Consider the following 17,209-nt stretch of genomic DNA (forward strand, 5'->3'; position numbering starts at 1 on the left):
CGAATACTCTCCAGAATGGACAACAGAGAATGCATTTTAAAGCTCCTATAAACAATAAATTTGTTTAGAAATTTGAGATCGAGAATTGCTCTCCAACCCCCCGAAGACTTAGGCTCTATAAAGAGACGGAAATAAAAACCCCGCCCTTGTTGCCCAAGGGGGACCTCTTCGATGGCCTGAATTTGGAGGAAATGAGTGATAAGCTAGTTCAAGCAGATGTCTTTTGGAAATGTCCCTGGAGACAGGACAAGGCACCGAAGCGTCGAGGAAGCCTTCCCGCCCAAAAAAATGGCCGCCAAATTAACTGCCGTCCTGGTAGATAGGGCCCTGAGGAAGGGCTGAGGTGGCGAGCCAACAAGGAAGCTTATTGCCTGGCAGTTAGCAGTCCGCCAACGCTCTGTCGTCAGGCACTGAAATTGGAGCCGAAGATCCCGTTGCTGAGGCGGCAAAAGGAGCGGCGGCGTGGAAACGATCTCTGAGGCCAGCATGACGAGAGGAGGCTTCCCAAGTGGCACGGCTGTAGGGATTGTGCTTCTGGCGCTGCCGCTGCAGCAAAAAGCCCTTTGAAGGCTGGAGTTCTTTGGGCAGCGCAGCAGCGGCGATCGGCACTAAAGGAGCCTGAGGGCGAACCTCGTCAGCTGGCCGAGAGGTTCTAAGCTGCTGAGGCAGCGAAGCCTGAAAGAGGCAAGCCTCGTAAAGGCTGTTGTGCTCAATTTAGCCAAGAAGGAGCCTGATTCTAATTAATTTGAAGAGGAAAGCCAATTGTAGAAATTTGATACGATGTTTTGAGCAAAATAGAAAAAATTAGCAAGGAGAGATAGGGAGACACAACTAATGGAAGGATCGACTGAGTCTATTTCTAGGGAGTAGCCTCGTGGGCGTGTCTTTAATACTTGTAGACCCAGTCGTATTGGATCCTGACGGAGTCATACCCATGCCTGGATGATGTCTCCACCTACTTGGAGAATATCACATTTTTGTTTTGTTTTTTGTTTGTTTGTTTTTATTGGATTTATATGCCACCCTTCTCCCAAAGGACTCAGGGCAGCGTACAACATTAAAAAACACACATCCCAGAAGTTAAAAAAAATTAAATACATATCCAAAAAAAACAAACCGAATTTAAAAGACAATACATTTAAAATAAGTTAAAATTAACAGGCCAGGCCGGCTTGCTGGAAAAGCCAACTTTTTAGGGCGCGTTGGAAGGACCGGAGGTCAGGGATTATGCAAAGCTCCGGGGGCAGCTCATTCCAGGGGGAAGGCGCTCCCACAGAGAAGGCTCTCCCCCTGGGGGTCACCAGCCGACACTATCTGGCCGATGGCACCCTGAGGAGGCCAACTCTGTGGGTTCGTACTGGACGGTGGGAGGCTACTGGTGGCAGTAGGTGGTCTCGCAGGTACCCTGGGCCTAAGCCATGGAGCGCTTTAAAGGTCATAATTAATACCTTGAATCGCACCCAGAAAACAACCGGCAACCAGTGCAGGCCGCCTAAAAGGGGTGTAACATGGGAGCACCTAGGTACCCCCATGACAACCCGCGCGGCCACATTCTGGACCAGGTGAAGCCTCTGGGTGCTCTTCAAGGGCAGCCCCATGTAGAGAGCATTGCAGTAGTCCAGGCGAGAAAGGACGAGGGCATGAGTGACTGTGCACAGAGCATCCCGATCCAGGAAGGGGCACAACTGACGTACCAGGCGAACCTGATAAAAGGCCCCTCTGGTTACGGCCGTCAGGTGTTCTTCTAAACTAAGCCGCGTATCCAGGAGGACTCCCAGATTGCGAGCCTTCTCTGAGGGGGCTAAAATTTCTCCCCCTACCATCAAAGATGGGACAAGATGTACAAATCGGGATGACGGAAACCACAGCCACTCAGTCTTGGAGGGATTGAGCTTGAGCCTGTTCCTCCCCATCCAGATCCGCACAGCCTCCAGGCATCGGGACATCACATCGAGGGCATCGTTTGGGTGGTTTGGGGTAGAGATGAAAAGTTGGGTATCATCAGCATATTGATGATACCGTACCCCAAAACCACAGATGATCTCGCCCAGCGGTTTCATGTATATGTTGAACAGGAGGGGTGAGAGAACCGACCCCTGGGGCACCCCACAAGTGACGCACCTGGGGGTCGATCTCTGCCCTCCAGGCAACACAAACTGCGACCGATCCGACAGGTAGGAGGAGAACCACCGTAAAACGGTGCCCCCCACTCCCAACCCCCCGAGTATAAGAGTATATTTTTCAGAGTATAAGACGCACTCCCCCACACACAAAAAAAAGTGGGTGGAAATGTCTGTGCCTATATGGCAGGGGGGTGTTGGTGCAGCACCGATCAGCTGTTCTAGAACGGGCGGTGGTGGCGGCAAACGGGCCGCAGCAAATGGGCCAGATGAATACCGGATGGATGCTGGGAGGCAGAGGCAGATTTTTTTTCTTGTTTTCCTCCCCAAAAGCTAGGTATGTCTTATAATCTGGAGAATCTTAAAATCCAAAAAATACAGTACCTGATTCCTGATTATCTGCTTCCAACATTTCAGGTCCTAGAGTATAGTAGGTCATATCCCAGCTACAGATCTTGCCAGTGAAATTCCATTTGAACTTATACAATATATTTATGTTGGCCATTAAATATCTACAAAAATGACAACCTATACAAAATCTACCAAGGAGTTCTGGTTCCCTCAACAACACTTCTGATCTCAGAATTTTGCAACATCTGTTTCCATTTGGAAGTGTATCCAACTGCATACATTTACACTTTACTCTTTGGAAGGGGAAGGGGAAGTGGATTTATAATTGGCAACACCTTATAACACTGCTCCTTCTCCCCTGGGGGACATTCAATCTCAACTTACTACTCAAATCTAGTTCATCTCAAAGGACCTCAAATGTCTACAAGATGGAGCCTGCGTTCAGGAATACAACTATTAGTTGTGTGCAAGACGTGGAGCAGGCTCCCATGGGATGTGGCAACCTCCAGACTGATGCTCAAGGTTCCACATTTGATTTCTATCGTAGGAAGAATCGCATGCAAAAAATGGGGGTCAATATTTGTTTGTCTAGTATGCTCCTTGTATCCATCAAGACAATTAGTATCTGTATTCCTCTTGACTTCTGCACAAAGAAGTTACCTTCTGTCACTAGATTGAGTGTTGCAGAACACCAAAAAGGAATGTTACATTGATCATCAAGAAAGAATACATAAGTAGCTTCAACCTTATTAGAAATTTTCAGAGAACCATAGCCAGATCTTACTCCATGCAGTACAGCTCGTTCATGGAAACTGTACTTGGGACTACATACAATACACTACGTTTAGCCTCCATCTAGGTTAAAAATAAATTTCATCCCCTTTTCTGGAAGGTGGTACTGGAAGTCGTGTAAAACCTCATACAGTACATGGAGGTACAAGGTAAACTCTGTATCCGTTTCTCTGAGAGTTTAAGGGAAAGTAGAGTTTATATAACTGCAATGCTGGTTTCTCATGGCCAGATGTCCCACATATGGAAATTTTCATGGGCAAAACTATTCCTAACTGAAAACATTATCTTTCTCTTTTTGAAACTGTGAATGGTTGACCAATGCTAGGACAAACCAGCTCCAATTGGCTTGTTCAAAAGAAAACCTTGCTAGTCTGGATGAAGATCTAGTAAAGCACTTTCTTACTAAATGATTTCTATCTCCACCATGGTGAAACTAGCATCCTCATCTCCTAACTTAGCAGTATTCTCCTGCATGAAAACTAGGAAAATAATTGTCTGTCATCACTGTAAAATGTTCGGATAATTCACATTGCTTTGGAATGCAAGGATTAAACTACCTGGACACACATATCCCATTGCTGGAAAGTAACGCCTTTGGAAGATCTGCTTTCTAACAAGTAGTTTACTACCATTCCTCCAAAAGAGAAGTAAAGAAAGACCAGTTGAAATATGATAAGGTTAACAATGATCATCATTATTGGACAATATTAACTTTGAGCAGTGTATTCTGAAAGCCTCTGCTCCAGCATTGTACTGTTTCTGCCCTGAAATTCTTTTGCATCTAGTTGTATTAAACGACTGTTGGCTTTGTATTCTTCTTGATCGTTTGCAATCAGCAGGAGATATATTTGGGAGTAAAATCTGATGATTATCATCCTTGCTTACCAACAACCTTGTACAGTAACATTTGAAGTTATGATGGCGCTAAACAAATAGATGTGTGACCAATCCGAGACCACTACAGCATCCTGTCACCTGATCACTATTTGTATGGTTCATAACCAGCTTATAATGAGCAGTTAATACAGAAGGCAGAAATAAAATCATACATGATCACGATTTTGCACTTAGCAAACACTGTTTAGCAAACCCTAACCCTAGTTCTTAACATCCCTAACCCTTAACTCTAAATTGTAAGTCTATCACAGTCATGTGATTTTGTGCTTAGCAAAAGAGTTGTTGGTCCTAATTGTTGTTAATCAAGGACTAACTGTATACATTATGAAACAATGGAAATGTTAAATGGAAGCCATCTATTATCAGTAATTGAAAAGCTTTGGTACACAGAATTTTCAGGGTATGAACCTCTATGTTAATCTGCATTTCTTAACCCTTTTTTTCTTTCCCTGATTTCTTTCTGTATTTATTTAACAGAACCAAATGGGGTGGTAAAACAACATGTGGGAACATTCTTAATGTCTGAATATTTCTTGATATCTGAACATTCCGTTTGAGTGAAGGGACTATGGGTCCAAGAAAACTTTTTATTTTGGAAGAAACAGAGATTTCCCTCAAGTAGTACATAAGATTTCTCTCTCTTCTTTACTCAACTAAAGGAAACCTAAAAAGAGCTGAAGATGAAACCTGTTTATATAGGGTTATGCAAATAAAAATAAACATATGATTAACCAACATGATTTAAACATATATGTGAATGGTTCATGTGATGGGTGCATATATAGGGAAGTTTTTAATGTAGTAACAGTGTAGAACTAGAAAAACAGTGATGTATTGACAAGAGTATTTTAGTAAATAGTTCCTTTCTAAAGAATTGTTTTTGGGGCCTTATCTTATATTGGCTTTGTTTCCCAAAGCCTTTGCTTGCCTCCCAGTATCTTTTCTGAGCTTTATCAACATTGCTTGGCCTTCTAAATTCTTTTATCACTGAGCTGACATAGCCTATTGTTTGGGAAGGTAATTTAGGGAGAGGAATGTTTTGCTTATCCTAACCAACACCATGTTTTCTCCTACTACATTATGCATAATGATTCTTATGCATAATGTAGCCTGACAAAAGAAAATGAACAAGGGGCATACAGTTTAGTATATTATAAGAATAAGGAAAATGGGTTAGTTGATTCTCAAATTTTCTCCAAAAAGATTTATTTAGGCCTAAGAGACCTTAATTTTTCTGTAGCTAGAGTAATTTCCATAATTACCCCTTTCAAAAACAAATAGTAGGGAATTCAATTCCTCTGCCTTCCCTGGTAAGATCTTATTTTATCTACCAGATCACTAGGAAATCCAAACAACCCTATAATAATTAATCAAGATCTGTAAGATGCTTAGGACAGACCATCTTAATTGGTCCAATGGAGGTCTTAGGTTGCAACCATGTCAAAGTACTCAAAATAATAATTTCATGTTTCAGATCACACAGCATCTGCACAGGTAACATTTATGTTTACTTGCATGTGTGTCAGGCTTGCGAGTACCTGAAACAAACACAATGTTGTTACGGAATGCAAAAACTTCTAAGTGTTCTCAGATCCATCTCCCCAACTAGTCCCCAGGCACTGAGGTTCAATCCTCCAATAGTAAAAGTTGGGGAGTCAACAAAACCCATCAAGAAACCCATCAACAAAACCCACCATGATCTCAGGAATGGATCTTGCAGGCAGTAGGTGAACAGCATGAGAAAAAATCCTCAATTTGTCTCCACATGCCAACTTCATTTATAGGAACTCACATTCCATCACTTGAAGTGTACAACCCATTTATAAGCTTTTTTTTTTTTTGATTACCTCTCCTCAGCTCTCTGACATCGTGGCTGCTGTTTGACCTGAAACTTAGGATAGCAAATCGCTGTGGGCCACACTTTTGTCCCGTTTCAACTACATTTCAGTAATATATAAAACAGGTTTATCTGCAAATAAACATTGTCATGTAAAATATAGCAACTGTGATGGAATTCTGTTTCATAGGAAGAGCTTGCTCCCACAAAGCCAACAATTATTTTATACAATCCAAATCCAATTCTACACCACCACCCCAAGCATAATTATGGAACTAAACATAAAATACAGTGAACCGCCACACGCAGTGAATCCTCCTGGATAAATAAGTTCCATTTAACTTGGGGACGTGCGCCCTTACCGGCGCCATTACTGGTACTACTAACTTTTCCTCAGCGCCTCTGTTGAAGTGGGATCCTTGAAGCGTCAGGCTGAGGTGTTTTTAACTCTGTTCAAGATGAATTCTTGTGGAACGCCAAAACTTCAGGAAAACAGTGACCCCCCATTAGGCTAGACCCAGAGGAGAGATGAGCTATTTTGAGGGTTCAGGTCTGGGCAAAGATCGCAGGCCCGCTACGTTTTTTTTTAATTTCCTCATGGGATTAAAATTGGGCTCAATGACTGAGTTACTCCCGGATTGCTACCTTAGCTCAAAGGCAGCGTCCCCACTGTTCCTTCCTGGTGAACTCGTGTAAAAAAGGCCGCTTCGCAAAAGGCAGTTTAACGTGGCACGAGACGAACCCTGGATAAATGGGCATGATTTGCCTTATACGGCTATACGGTATTCCTAAACGTGCTTATTAGGGAGGAGCTCCAACCGAAATGAGTAAAAGGCCTGTCTCTAAATAAACGCGTCCGCATCCGGCTACCGAAAGGCCTCACTTGCCCTTTTTCCACCATCAAAAAACTGCTCCCCTCCTACCCGAGGGAGGCAAAGACCTTCTGAGAGAAGCCGCGGCTGAGCAAAGGGGGTGGGGGGGAAAAGGAGGGAGGAAGAAGTAGCGGGTGAATATTTCATTGGACGGCCGCCCAAGTCTAGCTCCGCCCTCTTTTAACTCAGAGCTGCTCTCCGAGACGAAGCCGACCCCGCGAACAGAAAGCCAGTAAAAATCGGTTGCTGGGCAAGGTGGGGCGTGGCTGACCAATAGCGAGGAGCGCTCGAGAAGGACGAGGAAGAGTGGGCGTGTACGCGCCCCTCCTTCCTCTGAGTCCAGGGCTATTCCTGCACGGGGGGAGGAGCAACGGCTCTTGTTGTCGCCGAGATCTGGCGGGGAGGGGGTGGGGCTCATTTGCTGCTGCCACCGCCCTCTCCTCCTCCTCCTCCTCCTCTCCCCCCCCCCCGCTCGTCTCCTCCTTCCTCATCTCAGCACGCAAGCATTCGGCCATCCCAGCCCCTCTAAAGGGATCCCGGCTGGCTGGGTTGGGAGCCAGCGCTGCGCCGCGCCGCCCAGCCGAGGGAGAGGGGATCCCGTGTGTCCCTCGACTCTCTCTGGAGCCCTAGCAGGTAAGCGAGACTCTGGCTGGCTGGATGAACTCAGGTCTGGATCGCGGGGACGATGGACACGGGGACAAGGTGTCCGGAAAGGTGCTCCGGGAAGCCAAGTGCGGGCTGGCCGCGGCAGCGCAGGGCGAGGAAAGCTAAATTGAGAGGTGGAGGTCAGAAGTTACAACTAAAAAGAGACCTGCATTTTGGGTATCTCGGGGAGTTGGTAAGGAAATAGAGGCTGGCGAATGTGGCGGGGGAAACTTATGATTGGGGGTATCTCGGCCAGAAAAACTAAAAAATTGGGGGCCTGGGAGGGGCACCTTACAAACGATGTTGTGAATCGTCTGGGAGAAGCTTGCTTGGGTAAGGAAATAACTACGTTGAGCAAGTCGTCGTCAAACACCCCCCCCCCCAATATACACAGGCACTGTGAGCTGGGGTAATCCCTCCCCCCCAAAAACATATTTTTCAGATGTTTTGAATGATAATTGCCATCTTTTTGGTTGCGATAATAGGGGTTGCAGATCACATTTGGAGGGCTCGGATTTGGGGAAGGAACGACAGTTATATAAGGAAGACTGGGAGAGAATGATGGATAAGAGGAAGATGATGGTGGGTATCAGGCTGAGATTCACAAAAGCTGCCAATAAGAGGAAATTAGAAGGTTATGGGGGGGGGGAGTGTCAAAGAGTCTGCTAATAAAAGAGGAGAAAAAACCAAATAAAATTAGTGGGAGGAATTGAGCCTACTGAACGGATGGTGAGGAAGAAACTGCTGGTGCTCTGGGTGGTATTTGAAACAATTTTGTGGCAGGCTTGGGTTGAATGAAGGCTTTAGGAAAAGTGGGTGGGGCATGAACGGAGTAGGTTTATTTGACTGAACAGTAGAGAATCAACTGAGGTTTGTTTCTGAAGAGTGGTGCTCTGGTTCAGCTAGTTAGGGTCATATATAAAAGATATATAGAAATATATGTTACTTTTGAGGCCATTTTTTTTCAACCAATAAGTGTTAGGAATACAGTATGAAGGGTGTGTGTGGCAGCTGATCAGCAATCAGGGAGGGGTACTTTACAAATGTTCTGTTGGAATGTTTGGAGAGGTGAATCTTGACAAAGAGATTGAGTTTAGATAATATATTTTCAGGAAACACTCTTTTCTTGGTGGGATATTGCAGTATAATGAATAAAAACATTGGGATTGTAGAATAGGTTTAGAGTATTGATATATAGATATGTTTTTGGAAACATTTATATAAGGTAGCTGAATAAGATCCTATGTAAATTGAAGATTGATTAAAAACGGAAAAAGTTAAAATGCCAGGAAATAAATTTAGAGCTGTGTAAAAGGTGTGGGGTCTCCAAGTGAGCTTTCAACCAGAGAGTTATAACTGTGGTATTCTCTGATGGTCTCCATCCAAGTATTAACCTGACCACACCCAGCATAACTTCCAAACTTATGCAAGGTTGGCCAACTAAGAATAAAGTTGTATTCAGGTGATTTGAAACAGCCTACTGATTTCTTTGTGGGTGAATGATAAAATACTAATGTTCTTATTATTCTTGTTTTTTTTTTATTTTGGAGGTGGCTGCTTTAAATTCTGCTTTTGACAGAAAAGTAAATTTTAAAGAAATACGCAAAATATGTAAAAAGTTTCTACCTATTTGAGCTTTTAGGAATAAATATTGTTGTTGCTCTGAAGAAATGATCACACAAATGGGGATTCTGGGATGCTTTTTGGATTATGGATGTTCACAGTTCATGAGATCTGTATCTTAAAATGAAGGCTATACTGACAAATATGTAAAAACTGATTAAAAATCTAGTCAATTCTGCATATTTGAAGAGAAAAGAATTGCATTTAAAGTAGAAGTCCAGTACTGTAAGATACATTAAATTTGTATGGAGCTTATTAAAAGAAATTGTGGGAGGATTAGGCACAGAATAGAAACTGAATGGCTAGAAAGCAGACGTGGAAATTATTTGAGACTTAGAAGATCGGCGGCATATGAATGAAAAAACATTGAAGTGCTCCTTAAGAATGGTCAAATCGGAGATAGAAAATGTCAATAGGAAAAAGTTATTGGGTTAAGGTTAGGATAAAGACATTCATCTTTTGCTGGAAACTATCTTGTGATTAACTTTAAAGTGGGCCTAGCTATGGTATGGACTGAAATAAAACTGTAACTATATAATTGGATGAAAGGTTTGGGAAGAAGCTTGCTATCAACAGAAATTTTAAGGAGATATTTTTTCATTTAAGAAATGAGGTAGTTTGAATAGGTTTGCAAATTTGTTGGTACACAGGTATAGTTTTATCCTTAGGAGCAGAATTGTAATGAGGTGGTCTGTTTTGTTTTAAATAGTTGTCAAGTCTGGAGTGGGAAGTTATTTTTCATCATCCATTTATTTTCTGAATGCAGAAAATAAGAGTCCTGTAAACCAAAGTCCTGTGGGAGGTGCATGCAACAGCTTCCAGGAACTTCTAGTTTCATTTTGAATACACTACCCCTTGTGTCTTTAATATAAAATGAAATGCAGAAAAAGGACAATTTCTCACTGCTTTGGTTCCTTATTTCAGCAGTTAGAAACACTTCATTAATGCTAAATTTAAAATAATGTATTGATGGCTACACTACTTTAAGTTTGTTACATTTCTTTAAATTATTGAGTTTTCTACAATAAGCAATACTATCTGAAATTAATCATTTATATTGTTTTTCTATTTGCTACATTACATTACAGGCAATTTCTAAAAGCAGACACATATTTCTGTCCTGTAGTATTTGTTTTACTTGTAGGTGTTATACTTGATAAAAAAAATTAGATTCCAAATTAGATTCCAAATTAAAGACTAAAAAAAGTAAAAGCAGAGAATAATAAAATTTGAAAATATGGCCATAGCATCTTATGCAGTACAGTACAGAATTTTGGAGACATTGCTTTGTCTGGATCTTCCTATATATGTGGAGTGGAGAATACATCAGTGCTACATTTTTATTTTGGCCTCAGTATGTTTTGGTAGAAGGGTATGCATGATGCCTAAGTGTGAGATTTTGTACACTTAAAACAGTGGTGGGTTTCAATAATAATAATAATAATAATAATAATAATAATAATAATAATAATAATAATAATAATAATAATAATATTTAATGCTTCTAGACCGCCCCCTCTCCCGCAAGGGACTCGGGGCGGTGTACAGTTCATACAAAATATAACAGGATACAATAAAATTAAATTAAATATGTACAGTTGACAATTGACATGGAGGAGGTTAAAATGTAGTTAAAAGAACTGTACAAAGCAGATATAAAATAAATTCAAACCCCTAAAAACAAATACAGTAGATTAAAAAAAACCTAAAATAACCAGATATAATACATTTGCCAGGAGGGACAGTTGAATTATGCCAGGCCTGCCAGTCGGAACAGGTGGGTCTTCAGTTTTTGCCAGAAGGAGCGGAGGTCAGAAGTGGTTCTAATGTCGGGGGGGAGGTCATTCCAGAGGGTTGGGCCCATCACAGAGAAGGCCCTACTCCTCGGTGTCGCCCGCTGGCATTGCCTAGTGGACGGCACCAGGAGAAGTCCCTCCCTGTGTGAGCGTATTGGCCACAGGGATGTATGTGGGAGGATGCGATCCCGCAAGTAACTAGGTCCCGTGCCATGGAGCGCTTTAAAGATGGTAATCAGCACCTTGAAACGCACCCGGAAAACCACAGGCAGCCAGTGCAGCTCGCGCAGGAGAGGTGTTACGTGGGAGTACCTCGTACTCCCCATCACAGCCCGCGCGGCTGCGTTCTGAATTAACTGCAGTCTCCGGGCGCGTCCCAAGGGCAGCCCCATGTAGAGAGCGTTGCAGTAATCCAGGCGGGACGTCACCAGCGCATGAGTGACCGTGCGTAGGGCATCCCGGTCCAGTAGGGGGCGCAATTGGCGCACCAGGCGAACCTGGTGGAATGCCCCCCTTGCCACGGCTGCCACATGGTCATCCATTGACAGCCGGGCATCAAGGAGGACGCCCAAATTGCGCGCCCGTTCCACAGGGGGCAGTTCGCCCCCTATGGCCAGCGATGGGATCAGCTGGCTAAACCGAGGTGCCGGTAGCCACAGCCACTCAGTCTTGGAGGGGTTGAGTTTAAGTCTGTTGTCCCCCATCCAGACCCCGACGGCCTCCAAACACCGGGACATCACTTCGACAGCCTCGTTGGGGTGGTTTGGAGTTGAAATATACAGCTGAGTATCATCAGCGTAGAGGTGATACTCAACCCCAAAACCAATTTAGAACCTATTCTGTAGGTGTGACCTGTTTTGTGGGAATGTCTCAGCGGTCATATGACCAGGTGGGCATGGCCAACTTGGAAAATGTGTTGAAACTCACTTAACAACGCTCTTGCTTAGCAACCAAAATTTTGGGCTCAATTGTAGTCATAAGTTCTCTTTCTTTCTTTCTTTCTTTCTTTCTTCTCTCTCTCCCACTTTCTGTCTCTCTCTCTCTCTCTGTCATTCTTTCTGTCTGTCTGTCTGTCTCTCTCTCTGTATATCTCTGTCTGTCTCTCTCCTCCCTCCCCAATCTGTCACTCTGTGTGTGTCTGTCTGTCTGTCTCTCACTCACTCTCTGTGTGTGTGTCTGTCTGTCTGTCTGTCTCTGTCTCTCTCCCCTCCCTTCCTCTCTCTGTCACTCTGTGTGTATATATGTGTGTGTGTCTGTCTGTCTCACTCACTCTGTGTGTCTCTGTCTGTCTGTGTGTCTGTCTTTCCTTCCTCCCTCCCCCTCCCACTCTCTGTCTCTCTGTGTGTGTCTGTCTGTCTCTCTCTGATTCCCACCCTCTCTCTGTGTCTCTCTCGCTGTGCCTCTCTCTGTCTGTCTTTCTCTCTCACTCTCTCTCTCTCTCACACACACACACACATTGTGGTTACCTTGTGTTCCAATCACAGATTAAAAGTACCTGCAGCGGGGTTTTTCTCTTTGAGGACAGGTCCTCTTCCGAAGGACGAGGCCCCGCTGGTCACCCTCCTGTTCCTCGTCTTCCGGCTGCGGCTCCATGCCATGGAAAACATAGAGGTGTGCACAATTACAGCCCGGAGCAGGACCAAAGCCCCTCTCCCAACTATTTCCTGCCGTTACGAAATCTCCGAGCCTGTAATTTACAGGGTGTGCGCACGCGCCTATGTTTTCTATGCATGGAGGCTCTGCATGGCTGGCGATGACTCTGGAGACCATCTGGGAAGACAAGGAACATGAGGGGGACCCCTCCCCCCGCAGATGAGCTCCAGACCAGCGGAGCCTCATCCTTCTTTTTAACCAGATAGCTGTCAGAGAGAAGAGGGCAGCGCATGCCCTTGGGCTTGTGCAGCAGCCGAATCCTCGCCTCCTTGCTCTGCATGCATTCCCCACCCCCTCCATTGGAAATGAGGCAGCTGTCAGAGAGAAGAGGGCAGCGCATGCCACGTGGGCTTGTGCAGCAGCCAAAGAACAGGAGGCGAGGATTCGGCAATTGCATAAGCCCACGGGCACGCGCTACCCTCTTCTCTCTGACAGCCGCCTGGTTTGCTGAATCCAGCGCAGCGGCAGGACTCTTGCCTTCGCTGAGAGCTTTGCTGGCAGCCATTTCTTGCCATCACCACCACACCGGAAAGAAGCCGGTCTTTGGAAAGAACCTCCCTCTCCAGAGAGCCCATTCCGGGAGATAAAAGGGGGTGGGCTGGTTTGAATGCAGACAAGTGGGCGGTTTGGGGCCAGCATCTCCTTTGCTCATTCGGGCAGGAAGAGAAAGAAAGGAGGCTTGTGATAAAGTACTCCTGCCACCAAGAGCGAAGGGGAGCACCTTCACCCTCGACTATTGCATGCCTCCTTTTTCCACCCGCCCGAACTAGCAAAAAAGGCGGGCCACTAAACTGCCCGCTCGTCCGCATTCAAACCAGCCCGCCTCCTCTCTTTCGGCATGGGCTCTCTGGAGGGGGACGGAAGGTCTCTTCCAAGACCTGCTTCCCTTATCTCGTGGCGCAGTTCTGGGACATGTTCGGGCAATGGGGGGGGGGCTTTCTCGCACGCCTTTGGAGAAAGAAAGAAGGTGTGTGAGAAAATCCCACCCCCACTTCCCGAACGTTGTAATGAATGAGGCTGCAGGCTCCTTTGCCCTCGGCTATACGATCTCCTTTCATTCTCTGCTGCCCAAACGAGTGAATGAGGCAGACGGAGAATGAAAGGAGATCGCATCGGGCGGGGGCAGCGAGCCAAGCGTTCCGGTACTATGCCACCAGAGGAACGGGTTCTAAACGGCACGGTAGATTTGTGGAACCTTTTCTACCAAACCGGTTAGAACTAGCAGGAACCCACCCCTGACTTAAAAGCATATCAAGTTAATCTGAGACTTTCAACTATGCTATTAGGGCTTTTTTTCAGTTGCAACCCTCCTTATGTGTGTTGAATAGCAGTGGTGGTAGTTATCTAGTAGGGAACATAGATATATCATTATTTGCTATGCTGTATATATCAATTATTAAATACATTTATTTGTACAATGCTAAAAATATCAACAAGGCAGCAAATATGAATTATAATATTCTTATTAGCCACAATTTAACTTTTGGATTAATCTTTGTAAAATACTTTCACAGTAACCAGATCTTTAATTTTTCTTCAAAATTGCATCATTTGACTGAAAGGGACTGTTGACTTATCAGAAATAGTGTTTACAAAACTATTTTGGACAAACTGCACTATAGCTGAACTATTCTGGGTGAAACTATTTTTAAGTTTAAGTCTTCGTTCTTTTTCGAAATGCAGTTTTTTGAGATTAATGATTTCACAGAGTTGCGGCCTGCAGTCTTCCTTAGAAGTTGCAATAGATAGAAGTAGAATTTTAATCTGCTATTCCTCTATTCTTCATAAACCTCATACCAGGTGTAAAATCCTCCTGATTCGGGCGAACCAATAGGGATGATTGTTGTTGGTTCTACGAACCGGTAGTAAAAAAAAAAAAAAAAAGCTTCCAAGGATCGCGTGGATCAGCTGTGAGCCGCGCAATCGTAGGAACCTTCCCCCCTCCCCACTTTTTAAAGCATTTTTTTTCTGCCTATTCGCCCAAACCAGCAAAAAAAGAATGCTTTAAAAGTGAAAAAAGTTGGCCACGCCTACCCAGTCACATGGTCCCTACCACCAAGCCACGCCCACAGAACCGGTGGCAAAAAAAAATTAGATTTCACCACTGCCTTATACAGACCTCCCGTCCATCAGCCACTCCACTACTGCTCTCTTATTTCTTTTAGATCAGGGGTGTCCAAACTTGGGAACTTTAAGACTTGTGGACTTCAACTCCCAGAATTCCTCAGCCAGCATGGGGAATTCTGGGAGTTGAAGTCCACAAGTCTTAAAGTTTCCAAGTTTGGACACCCCTGTTTTAGATAGAAGTATGATTCGTGGGAAAGGTAGCAAAATCTCTGTACCAATAAAGAAGTATTTGTGGCTCAGGGTTAAAATGAGGGGTCCTTGGTGCTCTCTCAGCTTGGTTTTCTTACAGACATTTCACTACCTAAACTAGGTAAACCTCATCAGTGCTAGACTAAAGCTGTTGGTGTTACCTAGTTTGGGTATTGAAATGTCTGCAAGAAAACAAGCTCAGAAAGCACCCAAAACTCCTCAAATCTTTATGTAAAAGGAACATCTTCCACATGACTTTAAAGTAAGATGTAAGAACAAATACTAAGTACTAGTTTCCCCATTTTAACATAATGGTACCAAAATATTTCACTATTCAAAGTATTTTATTAGCTAACAAATTCAGGCGGGGAAAAAGTTATGAGTAAGATTGGAAAATGGAGCTGTTATAACCCCAAACCAATTGCAGCTTTGTAGTGATATTGTAGCGATAGTGGATATAGCTGGCTATTTTTAATTTCTCATTAAAGCTTTAGCTCATTTATATATTAAAGCAACTAGTATTGGTTTTGAAAACCAAGAAAATATGAAGTTATAAAGAACAAAAAAGCAAAGTCTCCAGTCCTCTCCTGCTGCTGTATGTTGGTTGATAGTACTCTAAATCACTACAGGTAATTCTTGATTTACAAGTACAGTTGGGACGGAAGGTTTAAAAAAATCTGGTGTGATGCAGCTTTACGACTTGGTTGCTGCTGTCATTAAGCAAATCCAGGTTCCTCCATTTATTTGCTTGTTGGCAGTTCCCTAGGAATGTGATAAATGGTGATCACAAGATCCTGAGTCACTGCTCATGTGAGCCTGAGCAGTGGTCACTGTAAATACATGCTGGTTGCCAACCACCCACATTTTAATCATATGACTGCTGGGACACTGTGACGGTTATAAGTGTGAGGACTGGTCAAATGTCACATATTTCAGCACCATTAAACATTCAAATGGTTGTTAAATGTTCCATCATAGCTCAGGGGCTACCTATAGTTACATGAAAGGATATATTCTTTATTTGAGCTTATTCTTCCTCTTTAATTTGCCTTTAAAAGTGAATGAGATCCTAAAATCTAAGAGAACTAAGTTGTAGGAATGAGAACAAATTCAGCAGATGCTACAAGCAGAATCCTAAAGATGTTTAGTTAAGTATTATTCCCATTGTTTTCAGTGAGACTTTATTCCTAATGAGTATATTTAGGATTGCATTTTAAAAATCTGTTTACAAATCTATATAATTTTTTTATTAAAACTTTTAAACATAAAAATAAATCTAATAAATTATTATAAAGTAAGTGGGGAAGAAATAAAGTACAAGAAAACTAAAAATAGAAAAGAAAGAAAATGCAACAGGTGGCTTCCTATATTGTTCACATCAGTTATAAATACAAATATATTTTGATCTCTCTAAACTTACATTATATATAGATGTGTTTTCTATAATCAAAGAAGTCAATGTATCTTGCAGTGAAATCTGTCATTCCTCCTTAATGGGTAATGTCGAATCTTTCCATCTCTGTCATAAAGTAATCTCAGTACTATAAATGTATATTGAAATAATCTTCCATTGAGTTTTCCACTGTTTACCAGTGTACAAATCTTCTTGCAATTGCTCCCATTCAGTGTAAGTTACGTTGAAATCTTTATAGATAAAACATACTTGTAAGTTGACAAATCAATATTGGTTATCCAGTTGAAATTAACTGTCCGTTTACTTTCAACAGAAAAAGTTGCATTGGTGAAGGTACTTCTTGTAAAATCAAATATAAATTAATGTGTTAAAATAAAGTACTCCTGGAATTTATGAATGTTTTCATGCTATTTGTCTACTAATAAATAGTAACTGAATCATTTATATTAATGACAGTGTATCTTAAACTAAAATTATATAAAAATCTGTTTTGTTAATAACAAAATGTATCATAATATAATTGTAGAGCCAAAAATTCACAGATACTACCCATCTTGCTGTCTGGAGCAATTCTAGATTTACCTGACAAATAGTTGGCCATTTGGTCCATAGTGCATGAATGTATATATGATTTAGTTCTGAACTGTATTTTGTACTTGGAATTTGGATCACTGTACACACCAAATAACTGGATCAAGTTATCATTAATATACCTTACCATGATCATTTTGGATAATAACGTAACTCTAACTTGTAATTTTAACTTTGTGCTGTCATACATACTGGGTTTCCCCAAAAATAAGATCCAGACTTATATTTTTTCTCTCTCCCAAAAACACATTAGTGCTTATTTTCAGGGAAACACAATATTAGGGTGATCAGCTTGGCTGAGC

General features: G+C 42.8%; 1 protein-coding gene across 2 annotated transcripts in view; it reads left to right on the forward strand.

The window, feature by feature from the left end:
* The first annotated feature begins 7,269 nt into the window (after positions 1-7,269).
* The window catches only part of LOC309401018 (SERTA domain-containing protein 2-like), a 29,147-nt gene continuing 19,207 nt past the window's right edge, over positions 7,270-17,209 (forward strand). The window contains exon 1 of one of the 2 annotated variants that reach the window (XR_014176746.1): positions 7,270-7,502. The gene's annotated coding sequence lies outside the window, so the exon portion shown is untranslated. The remainder of the gene's footprint in view (positions 7,503-17,209) is intronic. The other variant, XM_081969913.1, reaches the window with a different exon arrangement.

This window comes from Natrix helvetica (genome assembly GCF_964273705.1).
Source record: "Natrix helvetica genome assembly, chromosome: 1".
In the NCBI taxonomy this organism is placed as follows: domain Eukaryota; kingdom Metazoa; phylum Chordata; class Lepidosauria; order Squamata; family Natricidae; genus Natrix; species Natrix helvetica.